The following is a 19,085-nucleotide window of genomic DNA, read 5'->3' as shown; positions in this document are numbered from 1 at the left end:
CCAATCTTTTTTTTTTTTTTTCCTGCTTTATCTCCCCCAACCCCCCCTGTACACAGTTGTATATCTTAGTTGCACGTCCTTCTAGTTGTGGGATGTGGGACGCCGCCTCAACGTGGCCTGACGAGCAGTGCCATGTCCGTCCCCAGAATCCAAACCCTGGGCCACCGCAGCGGAGCACGCGAACTTAATCACTCGGCTACGGAGCCAGCCCCCCCTAATGTAGATTCTTAATGAAGGTGAATCATTTTTTGTATCGAGTTTATGCAGTAGAGAGGTTTTTTAAATAGAATTTCTGATGGTTTTTCCTAAAATTCTATACCAGAGCAAACTTTTTGATTTTTTTTCTAGCACCTTCCACAGAGGAAAAGTTTTGGAGGGGCTCCTTGGCCCTCCTGCCCTCTCACCATGAAATGCTTATCTGATGCTTACTGTGCGCCAGGCACATTTCTAAGCCTTTTGTATACATCAGCTCATTGGGTTGCTCCAACAACCCTGACATCAAAATTGTCCTTCTCATTTCAGAGATGAAGAAACTGAGGCACAGAGGAGTGAAATCATTGGCTCAGTGCCCCACATCTCTCTCCAGAGAAGGAAGAGGAAGGCGGAGCATGGGCAGGTCACGACTGGAGAGGGAGACGGGGTCCGAAGTTGCTGAGAGAGATAAGAGAATGGGGATTCAGGTAAACTACTCGACTGGTGAACATGGAGAAATCGGCTCCAGGAAGGTGGCGGGGTGGGGGCTGTGGTGAGCCCGCAGAAGGAGGTGAGAAAATGGCCAACCAGCTCGTGAAAAGATGCTCCAATCATTAGTCAAGGGAAACGCAAATCAAAACCACCAGGATGGGGCCAGCCCAGTGGCGCAGTGGTTAAGTGCACACGTTCTGCTTGGCGGCCCAGGATTCACCAGTTCGGATCCCGGGTGCGGACATGGCACCACTTGGCAAGCCATGCTGTGGTAGCGTCCCACATATAAAGTAGAGGAAGATGGGCATGGATGTTAGCTCAGGGCCAGTCTTCCTCAGCAAAAAGAGGAGGATTGGCAGTAGATGTTAGCTCAGGGCTGATCTTCCTCAAAAAAAAAAAGAAATAATAATACATAGGGCTGTGCATACAAGGGAGGGAGTCAAAAATAGCTGGGAAGGGATGGTGGAGGAAAGACTGGGGAGGTCTGGGGAGTGGCAGTGGAGTGAGTTCCCATCACTGAATGGAGGAGCCCGAGGGCACTGAGCTTGTGGAGCTGTCACAGGTCTAGGGGGACAGAGCCACCCCCCAGGGTAGACAGGGCTGGGACTGGGGAGGCCGGGGACTGTGGGAGCCCAGAGCAGACACCTGACCCAGCCTGGCAATCAGGAAGGCTTCCTGGAGGAGAAGGATCATGAGGAGTTTGATAGGAAGAGCTTGGGTAGGGAGGAGGGGTGGTTTTCTGGGCCCAGAGGAGTTGGGGAGCCTATAGTTTCAAAGCACACATCGACCTTGACACTCCCTGGCACCCTAGGGGGAAAGTCCACATTCCATCGCTTGGCATCGGTTCAGTCCACACACACTCCCTGAGCACCCGCTCCGGGCCCCGCCCTGGGCCGGCAACGCCGGGGACACAGCCGGCAGGGAGACAGGCCCAGCCCTGCCCGCACAGGGCTCACACCCCAGCGGGGGCGACACACAGCACGACCCATTTCCATGGAGTCCTAGAGATGAGCCTGGTGGCCGCTCTGGGAGGTCACGCGGAGTCAGCCTGGCCCCTGGGGGCGTCCCCACTCCCATTCTCTCTAAAGGACCCTTTCACAACTTTGGCAAAGTACAGCCTTCTCCTGTTTGTACCTTAAATTTGTTCTTTCCGCCAACGTTCTTTGTCTTCCTTTAATGGGTCCCCAGGGGGCTACCTCGGGGCTCCTCCTAAGCAACAATAGTCATGAAATCACAGGTCTAATGAGCTAGTTAACTTTTTCTCCCCAAATGCATTAAAATAAATGCATGACAATTATAAGAGGTCACCTGGAAATCGGCTCAAATGCTACTTTGGGAACCTGTGATCTAGACTCTGGGGATGAGGGGACATCTGCCCAAAGGAAGTCAATTGTCAGCTAAGACTTGAGGTGCAGCAGTTAAGTGCTCAGGTTCCGCTTCTCGGCAGCCCAGGGTTCACCGGTTCGGATCCCGGGTGTGGACATGGCACCACTTGGCACGCCATGCTGTGGTAGGCGTCCCATGTATAAAGTAGAGGAAGATGGGAACTGATGTTAGCTCAGGGCCAATCTTCCTCAAAAAAAAAAAAAAATTAAAAATTAAATAACATAAAATCAGGAAATGTAACATGGATACAATAATACTGTTTTATCCACAAATTCAGATCTCTCCATTCATCTCAATAATGTCTTTTTGTTTTTTCCTCCCCAAAGCCCCAGGACATCGTTGTAAGTCCTTCTAGTTCTATGCGAGCTGCTGCCACGGCATGGCTACTGACAGACAGGTGATGGGGTTCCACGGCCGGGAACTGAACTCGGCCACTGAAGCAGGAAGCACCCAAATTTAGGTCCTTGATAGCAGTGTTTCCCCCAGGCCAGGGTGCCATCCTGGATCACGCACCGTAATGAGTCACGTGGCTGGAGGACCTTAGGAAAGGGGGCCCTGATCAGGTGCACCCCTTGCTGGCCTCCCTCTGGCTGACACGAGAAGAGACTGGAGCAGGGGGACCAACCAGTGAGAAGCTAGCGCCCATAGTCAGAAAAGGAACTTAGGAATCAGACGGGCCCCTGTTCAAATCGTGGCCCAATTATTCAGTAACTGTGGCTCAGGATGAGAGACTGGACCTTACTGAGCCTCAGTTGTTCCATCAGAAAGATGGGACTCACCCCCAGGCTCACTGTGAGGCCCAGTGACATGCTGAGCACAGACCCAGCAGGTCGGAAGGAATCGATTCCCCACACCGTCCCATCATCACCGTTTATTCCCGTCAATCACCAGGAGCCGGAACAGCCCCAAGTGCTCGGATCTTCAGGTGGGATTGCTTTGTGGATCCTCGCAACAACAACAACAAAAAAACCTATCAGCAGATACTATCATCCCCACTTTATTTATTTATTTTTTACTTTATTATTATTTTTTTTGGTGAGGAAGATTGGCCCTGAGCTAACATCTGTTGCCAATCTTCCTCTTTTTTTTTTTCTTTCCTCCCCAAAACCCCAGTACGTAGTTGTATATCCTAGTCGTAGGTCCTTCTAGCTCTGCTGCGTGGGACGCCACCACAGCATGGCCTGATGAGTGGTGTGTGCGTCTGCACCCAGGATCTGAACCAGTGAACCCTGGGCCGCTGAAGCGTAGTGCCTGACCTTAACCACTGTGCCCCCCGGCCAGGCTCATCCCTACTTTATAGAGGAGGTGTCTTGGTCCCTTTGAGTTGTTATAACAGAATGCCTTAAGGTAAGCGGCTTATAAGCAAGAGAAATTTATTTCTCCCAGTTCTGCAGGCTGAGAGTCCGAGATCAAGAGGCCGGCCCATCAGGCGTCCAGTGAAGGCTCCCTTCCTGGTTCCTAGACGGCCGTCCTCTCAGTGTCCTCACGGGTGGGAGGGGCGAGGGAGCTTTCTGGGGTCTCTTCTCAGGGCACAGATCCCATGCGGAGGGCTCCACCCTCGTGACCTACTCCCCTCCCAGGGCCCCACCTCCTAACACCATCGCCTTGGGGCTTGGCTTTCAACATATGAATTTGGGGGGGGGACAGACAAACATTCAGTCTATAGCAGGAGGAAACTGAGGCACAGAGAGGTAGAGTCTCTCCCCTGAGGCCACCCAGCTCTGGAAACAACAGAACCAAAATGAAAACTCAGTCCTCCGTCGCCGGCCTGTCCATACGGTTGTTGTCAGTCTAGGCAAGAGATGCTGGTGGCCTGGACCCGGGGGGAGACGAGGGCACTGACCCCCAGGGAGGTAGAACGGTGACCGACTGGGAAGGGGGCTGAGAAAGTGGGGGGCACCCAGGCTGAACCCCTCGTGAGCGCTTAAGAAGCAGCACTTTCTTGCAGGCAATGGTGGGAACCAAGGCGAGGCCGAGGGACCGGCCCCTGACGATGAGCGGGGACGGGATGGGGGCCTTGGAGAGTGAGGGATGTGATCGATTCCCCGAGAGCACCAAAGGGACCCGCGGACAGAAGCGAAGGCTGAAGTCAGGGGACGGGAATGTCGAGCCGGGGAGGTGGCCGTGGGTGACGGGACGCAGGCTCTGCGGCTCCGGGGGAGGCGGGAACAGCGAGCATCCCCGTCCCCTGCCTCCGGGTGGCCCTGCCCCTCCCTGGGCCGTGTCACCGTGCAGCTCCTCCCGTCGAGAGATGGAATCTGCTTCCCCAGCCCCCAAACTGGACCCCGCAGCTCGCGGTGGCCGGTCAAACGCAGCCAGGCGAGCGTGTCCGGGTTCCCAGACAACGCCTTCAGGGCCTCTGAGGGTTTCTCTTCTCGCTCTGGCTTCTCTGCCTCCTCTGCAAGAACATGCCCGGGCCGGCCCGCGGCGGGGTGCGGGATGCGAGGGAAAGGTCGAGAAGAACTGAGTCATCCCGGCTGGAGTCATCCTCGACCAGCCAGCCTCTCGAGGGCCCGCCAGACGACGGCAGCTTCATGAGCGAGCTCCGCCGGGGTCCACAGAGCCTGGCCCGGATTAGCAGAACTGTCCAGAGGACCCAAAGAGACGTGAGAAAAAAATAAATGGTCGGGGGCCAGCCTGGCAGCAGAGGGGTTAGGTTCGCATGCTCTGCTTTGGCAGCTGGGGGTTTGCCGGTTCGGATCCTGGGCGTGGACCTAGCACCACTCGTCAAGCCACACTGTGGCGGTGACCCACATAAAATAGAGGAAGATCAGCATAGATGTTAGCTCAGTGCCAATCTTCCTCAAGCAGAAAGAGTAAGATTGGCAAGAAGTGTTAGCTCACAGCCAATCTTCCTCACCAAAAAAAAAAAAAAAAAAGGGAGCCGGGCATGGTCAAAGAATAAGAGCTTCACAGCTCGTGCCACTTGCTAGCTGATAGCTGTTATTATCGTTTAAATAAAGGAACAGTGGTCTTAATTCTGGAGGAATTGGTGATCTGGCAAATTTCAGGAAATGAGGTGACAGGTTCTGGTGGGAGGAGGGGAGCGCCGACCTCAGCCCCCACGTCACCGGCGCCAAAGTCGGCTCTGACCCACATCACCTTTGTGGCACCCTTGCTTCTTCTCTGGACCGTGTGCAGGGCACCACCAGGATCTTGGTCAGGAAGGCATGGTGTCCGTGAACCCGGATGTTTCTGTCGAAAATGAACGTCCTGGTTGTCCTCAGACACAGGACACACAGGATTTCATTTTCTTCGTGGAAGGAGCTGTACTTTGTGACCTCTGAGCCTGGGTCCTAAACCAATGTGGCCTGTGTGGCATGGCGGGAGGCCATCTGCCAGGCCCGTGCTGGTGCTGCTTGGGCTCAGTAAACCCGTTTTTTGAGGGCTGGACATTCACCCTCATTAAACAAAACAAAATCTCCCACAAAAGGATTTGTGTGTGTGTGCATGTGAAGGAGATTGGCCCTGACCTAACATCTGTGCCCATCTTCCTTTTTTTTTTTTGGCTGAGGAAGACTGGCCCTGAGCTAACATCTGTGCCAAGCTTCCTTTTTTTTTTTGCTGAGGAAAACTGGCCCCAAGCTAACATCCATGCCAATCTCCCTCTGTTTTATGTGGGATACCACCACAGCAGTGAACTTAACCACTACGCCACTGGGCCGGCTCCAAAAGGATTTTAAGCAGATGGAGCTGAAATGACCCGGAACACGTTCCCCGACTCCCACCCCTGACATTAACTCATTCAAAAGATATTTATGGCAGCGTCTTGCTGAGGCCAGGGGAGTGTCGTGCTGAAGAGCGCAGGCTCTGGAATGGGGACTCCAGTCTGCATCCCGGCTCTGCCACCTCCTGGCTGTGTGCCTTGGGCAGGTCGGGCACCTCTCCATGCCTCAGTTTCCTCATGGGTACAGTGGGCATAGCAGGATCTGCCTCCCTCCCTGAGGTGGGTAATGTGAAGGGCTCCCATCAGTACCTGGTGCTTTTCTGTTGTTACTGGAGGACCCTGTCGGGTCCTGGGGACACAGTGACCAGGACGAGCGTGGCCCCTGTCCTCACGGAACAAGCAGAGGAGACACGTAGTTCAACATTCGTTACACAGAGCAAGTGATTTCATTACAGCGGAAGCCAGAACCCGAGTGCCTTTCACCACCTCTGGTCCCACCGCTGGAGTCCAGGCCGCCATCACCTCAGATGTGGTCAACTGCCGTGAAAGGTCATTCCAGGCAGGGGTCAGTAGGGGACACCAGAGTGACTGGGGACAGGCGGTGGGGAGCAGGACCCTCACCAGTCTCAGAGCGTCGCGTCTCAGACTGCTGGGCACAGAGGGGAAGAGGTTCCTTTATCACGAGAGATCTGTCACCCCTGGGGTTGCTGAAACCCATCCCTCTTCCGAGCAAGAGCTGGAGGGCTCTCATTTGTGCTTTTTTTTTTTTTTTTTTTTTTTTGCTGAGGAAGATTAGCCCCGAGCTAGAATCTGTGCCCATCTTCCTCCACTTTATATGGGGGTCACCACCTCAGCATGGCTGACGAGTGGTGTAGGTGCACGCCTGGGATCTGAACCCGTGAACCCTGGCCACTGAAGTGGAGGGCACAAACTTATGCCACAGGGCCGGCGCCCCCCCATCTGCCTTTCAGGAAGGACAACAGCAGCTGATGTGGGGCCAGATGGTACAGGGGGGAGGAGGAGGGGAAGGAGGGGGAGGAGGAAGGAGAAAGGGGAGGAGAAGCAGCAGCAACAGAGGAGGAAGTGGGGAGGGAAGGAAGGAAAGCAAGGAGACGACTTCAGTCCTGGAGAGCGGGATGGCGCCCAGGGGCTGGGGGACCGAAAGGGCGTCAGTGGGGAGTGGGCGACGAAAGGGGAGATGGTGAGGGCGCCAGTGCGCTGGGGATGGGCCATGAGGGGGTGCCTGTCTGGTGGCTGGTTTGCACAGGGAAGCATGGGACAAGGTCATCCGCTGGAGGGCAGGGGTCGGGCGGGGGTCGGGGGGAGGCCTGGAAGGAGATGTCCCTTGTGTGAACCAGCAGAAAAGCCAGTGCCAGAGATGCAGGGAGAAGGCCCTGTGCCCGCCTGAGGTCTGTGATGTCTCCGATTCAGGTAAAACCCGTCGGGCTGGCTGGGTGCTGCCCTCCCGCTACGTTCCGCGGGCACGGAGGGGACAGATGGCTGGAGGCTGGCCCGGTGCGGCCTCTGCAGGACGAGCGGGGCAAGGAGTTGGAGGGTGCTTGGAGGAAGCGGCTCAAAAGATGACTCAGGAAGCGACGACGACAGGAAAGAGCAGTGGAGAGGAGAAGCCAGGGATCAGGGTGGACCCCTGACTCCCTCTGGAGGGCGTCTTTTCCCTTGGCTTCCCTGGGGCTTCTCTTTTTCAGGGTTTTCCTTCCACTTCCCTGGTTCCTCCTTCGCAGTGTCTCCATTGATTGACTTCTCAAATGCCTGTGCTTCTCCGGGGGCAGATTTGGGTCCCGTTGGCCTCTCCTTTTCTGCGGGGTTTTCCCAAACACTCTCGCACCGGCCAAGGGTTCGGGGACCACAGACAACCTTGGTCCCAGTGTGAGAAGCACTGTCCCCCTCTGTTGAGAAGACCGGGTGGTCTGCAGGCAGGTGGGGTGATCGGCCCTCACCGGCCACGTGGCCTGGGGACCCCTGAGCAGGCAGGCCTTCCTGTGGCCACAGACGCACTCCCCGAGCCGCCCGCACCCCTGATGGCCTGGGGGCTGTCAATCAAACCGGCCCGGGCCACACGCCTGCCCGGCCCAAGTTCGGTCACACAAGGGGGCGGCTTCCGGAGGACGAGGTTTCCCACCCCTGGGAGAGTCTCCCTCTGCGCCGTCAGGTGTCATCAACCTCAGGACGGCTCGGCCACCCGGAGGGCACCCACACGAACAACTCCCATCAATACCACCGACTAATTACTTATTTACGTTAATCATTCTGTTAATACAATAACTGTATACTACATATTTTGGTGAGGAAGATTGGCCCTTACCTATATTAATATAGAATAAGATATTCTATATTAATTAATATATAATATTAATTATACAATTAACAGGTATATAATTAATTACACAAGATATTTTATAATTAGTTACATTGCATTAATATATTAATTATCATATTAATTATTATAAAATATTATGTATATAATTAATTATATTAATAATATAATAGTATATTAATTGTTATGTTATATTATAAAATATATTTAATATATAATTATGGTATATTATAATATAATATAATAATATAATATAATAATAATATATAGTGAAATAATTATTAATAATGTAATGATAATAATATAATTAAGATATTATTAAGATAATCTTATGTTAAGATATCATTTTAATATAACAGTGTAACATATTATATTATATTAATATAGTATTATTATATTATATTTAATATTTAATTATATATAATATATCAAAATACATTGTTTAATACATTATAATATATTATTATATATTAGTTATATTTATATTATAATTATATGTTATAATATATTAATTAAAATATGTTAATATAAAATATAAAAAGAATTAACTGATTATATATTAATATATAAAGAAATATTAATATATAAGAAATATATAAGAAATAATTATTATATAATTATATAAATAATTGTTAATATTAATATTATTGACATTTGGGGGACAATCGGGGAGATCTGAATATGAACTGTATATTACATAAAAATCACTGAATGAATTTTTCTTTTCTTTTCTTTTTCTTTGCTGAGGAAGAGTGACCCCAAGCTAACACCTGTGCCCATCTTCCTCTCTTTTGTATGAGGGACGCCAGCACAGGGTGGCTGATGAGCAGTGTGTGGGTCCATCCTGGGGTCCTAAATCTGCCAACCCCGGGCCGGGAAGCAGAGCTTGGGAACTTAACCACTATGCTGCCAGGCCAGCCCCCAAAATCACGGGATGGATCTTAATGTCGTGCAGGTTTCTCTTCTGGCCAAGCCTAACCCGGAACCACGGATGGAAGGGCACTCTGAGACACGAGGCCCTGTCTCAGCTACGTTGTCACAAGGTGCAGCCATTGCGGGCGCAGAGGGACGTCTTTGTCCATCAGATGGCGGCCCTGCCCCGCGTGTGGCCCTCAGTGGGGTCCAGCGACTTCACGAGCCTCGAGCTCCCTACTGGGGCACCGGGCTCTGCGATGTCTGCCCCCTGACCTCAGCCAGGACCTCCTCGCCCGTCCCGGTCGCACTGCTCCTCCTCGAGCTCCTCAGGCCTCCATGGGGCACCCTGGCCCTTGGACTTCAGTGCCCTTGGCCTGGGGTCCCCGCTCCAGGCCTCGGCCTCCATGGCCCTGCCTCCCCCTGGAACATTTCCCTCCCTTTCTTGTGCGTCTCCCGCACGAGGACGTCCCCTCCTCGAGGCCCCTCAGCAGGCATCCCGGCTCGGAGCAGGCATTCTGCCCGTGGTAACCCTCTGCCTGCAGGAGCCTTCGAGTCGGAAGAGACGGGCCGTCCGGAGGATGCTGGCGGGAGGTGCGCCCGTCCTGCAACAGGAGGATGAGGCCGACCCAGACGTGTGAGTGGCCGGGGAGGCCAGTCCCAGCCTGAGTCTTTGTTCTCTGTTATTTTATGTCTTTTTTAAATCTCTCCAACGATCGTGAAGTCAGTTTAGGGCTTCTTAGTCTGTTCCAGCTGCTGCAGCAAAAATGCCATAAACTGAGCGGCTTGTAAACAGTAAACACATATTTCTCACTGTTCTGGAGGACGGGAGGTCCGAGATCAGGGTGCAGGCAGGCTCGGTGTCTGGTGAGGGCCCGCTTCCTCACAGACAGTTGTTTTTGCACGATAATCTCACATGGCAGGGGGACGGGGAGGGTCTCTCTCTCTCTTTTTTTTTTTTTTTTGCTGAGGAAGATTGGCCCTGAGCTAACTTCTGTTGCCAATCCTCCTCTTTTTTTGCTTGAGGAAGATTGTTGCTGAGCTAACATCTGTGCCCATCTTCCTCTACTTTGTATGTGGGATGCCGCCACAGCATGGCTGATGAGCGGAGCAGGACCACTCTGGGATCTGAACCCACAAACCCTGGGCCGCGGAAGCAAAATGTGCAAACTTCACCACTCTGCCACCAGGCTGGCCCCTTTACACATTTTTAACAGCACGGCGGTGGTGTTCCTTGTCAAGGCAAGCAGCACGTGATCTCCTTCTAGTGCAATATGCCTGGCAGCCCCGTCTCCTCTGTCCCCATTTGTCTAATCATGCGAGCTCCCAGATACACCCCCCCGTACCGGCCCTGGGAGGGAGAAGAAAGCACAGGCCCAGGAGTCGGGAGAGCTGCATCTGGCTCTGTTTCTGCCACTGACTTGCTGTGTGACTTTGGGCAAGCCCCTGGCCCTCTCTGGGCCTCAATTTCCAGATCTGTGCACATTGAGAGGATTGGACTGGAGGACGTCTCTGGGCCTTTCCAGTCCTACATCCTGTTCCATTCTTTCCTAAATTGAGGTGAGTTTTCTTTGGGGATTTGGGAGAATTCTGAGGCTCTACCAGAGATAACAGGAAGTGTCCTTAGGGTGGGAAGCTCTGACCCATGGGGCTGACCCCCCAGAGTCACTCTGTCCCCACCTGGGTGAGCCAGCGCCACAGAGGACAGCCCTGCCCTGGGGCCACCCAGTTGTGGCCCATTCACGAAGCACCAGAAGGCACTGGCTGTCCCGGGAGGCATCCGGGCCTCGGGGCGCAGACGCGGGGCACCTCCTGTCTCCTCCAGCAACGCCTGGCACAGCGAGGCCCCAGGGCCTTTGCTCGCGCCAGCCTCCCTCCCGGCCAATTAACCGTTAACCTGAGCCCAGCAGGTCACAACGCAGCCAGGCCTTTCTTGAAAGTCTTCCCGTGTTCTCGTTGTGGCTCCCAGTCCCGTGGTTCACTGTCCACAACCCGTGGGGCAGAAACCAAGGTCAGACAGCTTGTGGTTCGGGGACCTGGGTTCAAATCCAGGTCTTTGGATTCTGACTCCTCCATTTACCAGGTTAGTCTCTCTGTGCCTCAGTTTACTCATCTGGAAAATGGGGATTCATAATCGTATCTGCCTCACGGGGCATCCATATGGATTCAATGAGGTCATGTATGTAAAGAGCTTCACATAGCGTCCAGCACACAGTGGGGGTGATTCTGTGCTGCTGCCGTCCTCCCCCACCCTCCGGGCCTGAGCTCAAGTCCCACTCGGAACTCACCCGTGTGAGTCCCTCCCGGGCCCCAGGAGCTGCATGCGGCACCTTCACATACGTGTTCCATGAACGCCTTTCACTGTGGAATTATAACTGCAGAACATAAGCTATAGGAAACCTTATTTAATTTCCTAATTTAAAATCTTTCTTTCTTTCTTTCTTTTTTTTTTTTTTTTTTGGTGAGGAAGATTGGCCCTGAGCTAACATCTGTTGCCAGTCTTCCTCTTTTTTTTGGTTTTCTCCCCAAAGCCCCCTGGTACATAGTTGTATTTTTAGTTGTGGGTCCCTCTAGTTGTGGCATGTGGGACGCCGCCTCAGCATGGCTTGATGAGCAGTGTCATGTCCGCACCCAGGATCCGAACCGGCAAAACCCTGGGCCGCTGAAGCAGAGCGCCTGGACCTAACCACTCAGCCATGGACCCAAGCTCTAATTTTAATTTTTAATTACTAAATTCTAATTAAAATTTCTTGAGATTTTTAACTGAATCACTTGATTTGAAGTTTAATTGAAAGAACAAATTTTAATGTTTTAATCAATCATTTTAATTTAACTTTAATCAATACATTTAAATTCGTAACTTTATAATTTTTATCAATACATTTTAATGTTTTCATTTAATTAGTGTTTCCATGTCATTTTAGTGAGTAAGTTTAAATTTTAATGAATATGTTTTCATATAAATTTTTAAATTTTGTAGAAAATTAAAACCCTCCCTGAGGACGCCAAAGGCCTCCTGGAGCCATCGCCCATGCCAGCCCCCTCCCCAGAAGGAACCGCCATCTCTCCGGGGTCCCCATGTGCATGCATCTCCTGACCCCCTAACTCCTTCCCCCCCATCCGCCCCCACCCCACAGGCCAGACCATGAAGAGCATCTTCAGTCGTCATGGTGACAGATACTGCTGGCTGCCCACCCAATGGTCATCACCTCCCCTTCCCTCACCTTGCCTTGGCTAATAGATCCCCAGTTTGGTTTTGGGTGGTGACATGGCCCATCCTGGGGCACTGATCATAATTGCCCAAGCCAATTGATCTGTCCCATCCCTCTTGTCAGTTACACGCTTGTTTGGCTATGTGACATCCCCCACCCACCCGCCACCTCCCTGCTCCAGCCAAGACTGCTTGGAGGATTTCTGAAGAAAGTCAGTCAATTATCTCCTGCCACAGGAATGCTGTGTAAGACGCAACCACCGAACCTTGGTGGAGGATAAGAGTGAGCGTTTCCTGCTCGTGCCCCTGGAGTGAGCCGGGGGCGGGCTCAGTGGCTCTGCGGGTCTTGGCGGGGCTCGCTCGCAGGTCTGGCGAGTGGAGGTGTTGAGTGAGGGAGACTGGGCCTGGGCCGCTAGAGCAGCTCGACGGCTCCACGCGCCTCTCTCGCCCGCCTGCAAGCCAGCCCAGCCTCACAAGCCCAACTCAAGCTTCTGCTGGTGTCACGTCTCCTGATGCCCCACCGGCCAGGGCTGAGCCCAGAGCCAGAGTAGGAGGGCGCCACCAAGTTTCAAGGCCAAGGCATGGATCCAGGGAAAAGAGGAGAACAGGGCAGTGTTTGCAATCTACCAGAGAAACTCTTTCTGGATAAAAATATCGAGACTCTAAGAAGAAAGGCTTTTGCTATTGCTTTCTACCTTTCCCACTTGGGACAATGGAGCAGATACGTGATGGTTGGAGCTGCAGCAGCCATCTTGTGACCATGAGGCAACAAGCATGAGGATCAAAAACATGAGTACTCTGAGAACAGCAGAGCAGAAGGATATGAAAGCCTGATGATGTGGCTGAGCTGTGGAACCATCCCTGGCCACCTACCTCCAGTCATTGTTGGTTGAGTGTTATTTTTTCCTGTAGCCAAACTCATCCTAACAGATATCGCTTGATTCTAGGGCTGCTGAGCATGCCCTTTTTCAAGAAATGCCTATCTCTATCCCAGCCTCTACCTCAGTGCTTGACATTTGTATTTTCCAAATCTAGCCACAAAACATGTCCCACTCCACATGCTCTTTTTTTTTTTTTTTTTTTGGTGAGGAAGATTGGCCCTGATCTAATATCTATGTCAATCTTCCTCTATTTTGTACGTGGGATGCTGCCACAGCATGGCTTGATGAGGGGTGTGTGGTTCCAGCCTGGGATCCAAAAGTGCAAATCCCAGCTTGCCAAAGCAGAGGGCGCAAACCTAACCACTACACCACCAGGCCAGCCCCTCACATGCTCTTCTTACAATGTGACTTTGGCGTATCTCCTGCTACGAGTTGGGGTTCTAGGTTCCTTACCCTTGAATCCGGGCAGGCTTGGGTCTATAGCAGAAGTGACCTGTTACAGGTTGAACGGTGTCCCTCCCCCACCCCAAATTTCTCTATTGGAGTCCCAACTCTCGACACCTCAGAATGTAACCTTGCTCAGAAATAGGGTTGGCGACCTCACACAAAGGAGACCCCTGGACACAGACGCGCACACGGGGAGAGAGCCATGTGAAGGTGGAGGCAGAGATGGGGGTGACGCAGCCACAGCAACGAACCCCAAGGTCGGCCAGCAAACCACGGGAGCTGGAGAGAGGCTGGACCGGGCTCCCCCTCGGCCTCGGGGGGACCAGCTGACACCTGCATCCTGGACCTTGAGCCGCCGGAGTTAGAAGCGAGACAGTTAGTCTCGGTGCTTTAAGCCACGCGGTTTGCGGGACTTTGTCACCACAGGCCCACCCTGTCGCTGGAACAGAGTGTCGCCACGAGGACAACAGCCTTGCTGAGTTCTCTGGGTCCTTCCAGCAAACCCTTCACCCTGCGGGTGGCCTTGGGGACCCCGAGGTTCCGCCCAGCCCTTCACACGCTGGGTTGTCCCTCCCCGGTCACGCCTGCCCACCCACCCCGCCACGGCGCCATCCCCACGCCCCGGGAGGAAGCCGCTGGGCTCTCAGCTCCCTTTCCCCAGGACGGAAGGAAAAGTCTGAGAACTCACTTACACTCGGGATTCAACCACGATTCTCATTTGACTTCATGTTGTTTTCAATGACTTTATTGAGGTCATGTTGGTTTATAACATTGTGCAATTTCAGGTGCACGTTATTACATATCAGCTTCGGTGTAGACTGCATCGTGCTCACCACTGATGGTCTGGTTTTTATCCATCACTATATATATGCGCCCGTTTATCTCTCTCACCTTACCCCCAGCCCCTTTCTCTCTGGTAACCACTAATCTGTTCTCTTTATCCGTGTATTTTTTATCTTCCACATAGGAGTGAAATCACATGGCGTTTGTCTTTCTCTGTCTGGCTTATTTCGCTTAATGTCATTCCCTCAAGGTCCATCCATGTTGTTGCAAATGGGACGATTCTGTCCTTTTTATGGCTGAGTAGTATTCCACTCTCTCTCTATACCATGTCTTTGTTATCCATTCATCCATAGAGGGGAACTTAGGTTGTTTCCACATCTTGGCCATTGTGAATAATGCTGCTGTGAACCTAGGGGAGCATGAGTCTCTTTCCCTGATTCTTTTTTTTTTTTGAGGAAGATTAGCCAATCCTCCTCTTTTTGCTGAGGAAGACTGGCCCTGAGCTAACAGCGTGCCCATCGTCCTCTACTTTATACATGGGACGCCTACCACAGCATGGCGTGCCAAGTGGTGCCATGTCCGCACCCGGGATCTGAACCAGCGAACCCCGGGCCACCAAAATGGAACATGTGCACTTAACCCCTGCACCACCAGGCCAGCCTCTCCTTGATTCTTATTTTAAGAGCCTCGAGCTGGTAGGATGGAAGGATGGGGGTCAAGCAAGTGAGAAATGAAGGGGAGACCAGCGGAGCCGGGAAAATCCCAGTGTTCCGGCTCACATTCCAGGGTCGTCTTCCTGGGGCCCCGGGGATGTCACTCCAGACGCAGACAGGGGCCCCTGCACTGTTCAGAATGCCGCTCGTGCAACGGCTCTCACGCTTGAGTGACTGTCCCCTCGGGGACATTCTGGGTGCCCCAAGGCAGGAAGGGGTGCTCGGGCCTCTGGTGGGTGAAGGCCAGGGGGGTGCTGACACCCGACGGTGCACAGGCCCCCGCGGCACAGGGCGACCTGAGCCCCAGGGTCAGGAGGTGGAGGCCAGGAGCTCCCCACAGCCAACCGAACAAAGTCCAAAATCTCCCGCACTGTCATGGGCCGTTGAAGTCGCCTCTTCTGTGAAATGAGGTGAGTTACAGGACGGACACGTGGGGCTGTTGTCGGGATGAAGTGAGATGATTCTCAGAGGAGGGCGTGTGCGCGATCGCGAGGTTCAAGTGTTTCCCGTGACGGCTGCTGGGCTGTTATTTGTATTATTATTCTTATTTCTCATCAGTCTCGGAGCTTCGATCTGCTGCCTCCAGATCTAAAAATTTAGACCCCTCTCTGAATTTCCCAGGCTTGCTTTCCCTTTCGTAGCCTAATTACTCTGGTAATTTTTTTTTTTTTTTTTTTTTTTTGCTGAGGAAGACTGGCCCTGAGCTAACATCTGTGCCCATCTTCCTCTATTTTGTATGTGGGACGCCTGCCACAGCATGGCTTGATGAGCAGTGCACAGGTCCACACCCAGGATCCAAACCCATGAACCCTGGGCGGCCAAAGCAGAGCACACAAACTTAACCACTGCACCACTTGGCCGGCCCCCCGGTGATATTTTTTTAGCAAAGTGTCTGGCACGTGGGGAGCAACTGTCACCCCTGGGCTCACCGAATGCGTAATCTATTAGCCCTTTAAGACGCAGATCAGCTCTGAAACTTTTTTTCTCTGCTATAGATAAAAACAGAACCTTTTCCTTCCTCCTACAGCCGTGGAAGCTGAGCTCCTCCTTCAGAATCAACCGAAAGCTGCCAGTGTTGTTTTTCCAGTGTTTGGGGCCGCGTGATTTCCCAACACTGATTTCCTACGTGCCAGACCCTGCTGGGTTACGAGAGACACAGAGATGAGTAACAGAGTGTCTTACGTCTGGATTTGGCAAGACGGTCAGATACCAAGGGACTGAGGATTTTTAATCTACTCGTTCAACCGAGAAGTATTTACTGAACACCCGTGGTGGTGAAAACGATGGGCTTGTCCCCACCTCCGCCTCTGCCCAGCTGTGCAGCCTTGAGAAAGTGACTTAACCTCTCTGAGCCGGATTCCTCATCTGGAAAATAGGGAGGATGAGAATATTTCTATCTCATCAAGAGGTTGTGAGGAGTGAGTTAAAAGAAGCAGAGCTTGATAACTGTTTCCTATTTCTATTATATATTATAATTAGGGCAACCCACAGTCCCAGTTTGCCTGGAGTTGAGGAGTTTCCAGGGACACGGGGCTTTCAGGGCTAAAATCAGGAAAGTTCTGGGCCCATTGGGATGTTGGTCATCCTGATATAATTATATATTATTACTAATAGTATTTATTATTATTATTATTATTATTATAGCTGATGATGTCTTGACAAGTGCTGCGGGGGACGGACTGTTGAATGAGGCCAGGTCACGCTTGCAAGGAGCATGCGGTCTGGTAGGAGAAGCAGAAGAGTTACAAAAACAGAGAATAGAATAATGAGATGGGGGCCGGCCCGGGGCCGAGTGGTTAAGTTCGTGCGCTCTGCTTCAGTGGCCCAGGGTCTCGTCAGTTCGGATCCTGAGCACGGACATGGCACCACTCGTCAGGCCATGCTGAGGCGGCGTCCCACATGCCACAACTAGAAGGACCCACAACTAAAAATACACAACTTTGTACCAGGGGGCTTTGGGGAGAAGCAGAAAAAAAGAGGAAGATGGGCACAGATGTTAGCTCAGGGCTAATCTTCCTCAGCAAAACAAAACAAAACAAAAAAAAAAGAGTGTACAATTCAGGGGCATTTTGTACAATTACAACGTTGAACAACCATCACTCCTATCTAGTTCCAGAACATTTTCATCCCCCTAAAAGGAAACCCCTTACTCATTAAATAGTCACTCCACATTCCCCGACCCCCATCTCGGGGCAACCCCTAATCTACTTGCTGTCTCTCTGGATTTGCCTGTTCTGGACATTTCACATAAATGGAACCATGTGGTCGATGACCTTGTGTGTCCGGCTTCTTTCACTCAGTGGGATGTTTTCAAGGTTCATCCATGTTGTAGCATCTATGAGAGCTTCCCTCCTTTTCACGGCTGCATAATATTCCACCGTATGGCTATACCATGTTCCATTTATCCATTCACCTGTGGATGGGCATGTGGGTTGTTTCCACCTTTTGGCTATCATGGCTGGCGCTGACTCGAGTTTTTTAAGGCATTTTTCTCCAGGAGGGCTGTCTTGATGGGAAATGCCCCTCCACACACCAACCTTAAAAAATAGGTCTCCACTTAAAAACAGGGGAAAAAGGCCATTTGCACAGATGCCAGCGTCTCCTCCAGACAGGGAGAAGCTGCCGTTTTGAGGCTGGTTCTGGTGACCTTCCGCCTCCCACTGCTTTCCTCCTGTGGGTGTCACCGGGGTTGGAGATGCGTGGCCCGTGTGAGACTGGAAGCCCTCCCACAGGCGGGAATTCTCAGTCTGTTCTGGGCACATGGTGAGCACCTGGCAAACCAGTATGTGATAGTGAAGCACAGGCACAGATCCCTCTCTGAGATTTTCTAGCCTTTTTTTTTTTTTTTTTTTTTTTTGCTGAGGAAGATTGGTCCTCAGCTAACATCTATGCTGATCTTCCTCTGTTTTACATCGGATGCGGCCACAGTGTGGCTTGACGAGCAGTGCTAGGTCCACACCCAGGATCCAAACCTATGAACCCCAGGCCGCCAAAGCAGAGCACACAAACTCAACCACTACACCACCAGCCCAGCCCTCTTAAAAATTTTTTTAAATGAAATATTGAGCAGATATTTAAAAAAATAAAATATATATAAGATATAAAGAATAAGAACAAAATAAATATCCATGGGCCCCTCACTCAATTTAAGAAAAAACTTCCGCATCCTCTGAAGCTCCCCTGGGGGCCCTTCTCCGTCTCATTCCCCTCCCTCGCCCCTCAGAGGTAACCACTTTGCTAAACTTTGTGTTTGTCTTCCCCTCACTTTTAAAAGATAATCTACAATATATTTGTGTCCCTAAACTGTACCCTGTGTGGTTTCGTCCGTGTTTTGAAATTTTATAAGCACATCTGTATTGTCGTGTGTAACTGAAAGCAACTGATTTTTCACAGCTGTATAATATTCCATTGAATAAATATATCACGATTTAACCAGTCTCTGGCAGATGAATATTTTCTTTTTCTTCTTTTTCCTTCAATCTTTGATTTCGGAATAATTTTAGGTTTCCCGGAAAGCTATACACCTCCATGGACCCCTCACCAGATTTTCTCTAACGTCAGCCTCTGACATCATCACAGCACATTTGTCAGAACCATGAAGTCGATGTTGATGACCACGATTAACTGAATTCCAGTCTTTGTTGAGATTTCACTCATTTTTCCACTGATGTCCTTTTTCTGTTCCAGGATCATCCACCCCAGGTTTTTGGGGGGCTATTACAAAGATCGCTGCTTTTGAGTATTCTCGCCCACATCTCCTGGTGCACGTGAGCAAGAGTTTCTCCAAGTCATTCCCCGGGTTTGCTGGGGGCACGGGACATGTCACATCTTGAATTTTATTCAATAAGTCAGATTTGCTCTCCACTGTGACTGTCCCAATTTGACCCATTACTGGGACTGTGTGAGCTCCCCTTGCCCCACCCGAGAGAAACATTTTTAAATTTGCCAAACTGGTGATTTTTAAATTTGCCAAACTGGTGGGTGTGACATCCATCTGTGGTTTTAATTTGCGTTGCCCCGTTATCGCAGTCACGCTCTTTTCCTATATTTCCTCTCGGACGTCGTG

The 19,085-nt window shown here is 51.4% G+C and overlaps 1 long non-coding RNA gene across 1 annotated transcript; it reads left to right on the top strand.

Moving 5' to 3' along the window:
* The first annotated feature begins 3,180 nt into the window (after positions 1–3,180).
* LOC139042181 (uncharacterized) lies at positions 3,181–8,160 on the top strand. Its single transcript, XR_011498566.1, has 3 exons — positions 3,181–4,676; positions 6,193–6,302; positions 7,169–8,160. It is a non-coding gene; the product is annotated as an uncharacterized lncRNA (long non-coding RNA).
* Positions 8,161–19,085: the final 10,925 nt, after the last annotated feature.

This window comes from Equus asinus, chromosome 26, assembly GCF_041296235.1.
Source record: "Equus asinus isolate D_3611 breed Donkey chromosome 26, EquAss-T2T_v2, whole genome shotgun sequence".
Classification (NCBI taxonomy): Eukaryota; Metazoa; Chordata; class Mammalia; order Perissodactyla; family Equidae; genus Equus; species Equus asinus.
This window is presented reverse-complemented; position numbering and strand designations above follow the sequence as displayed.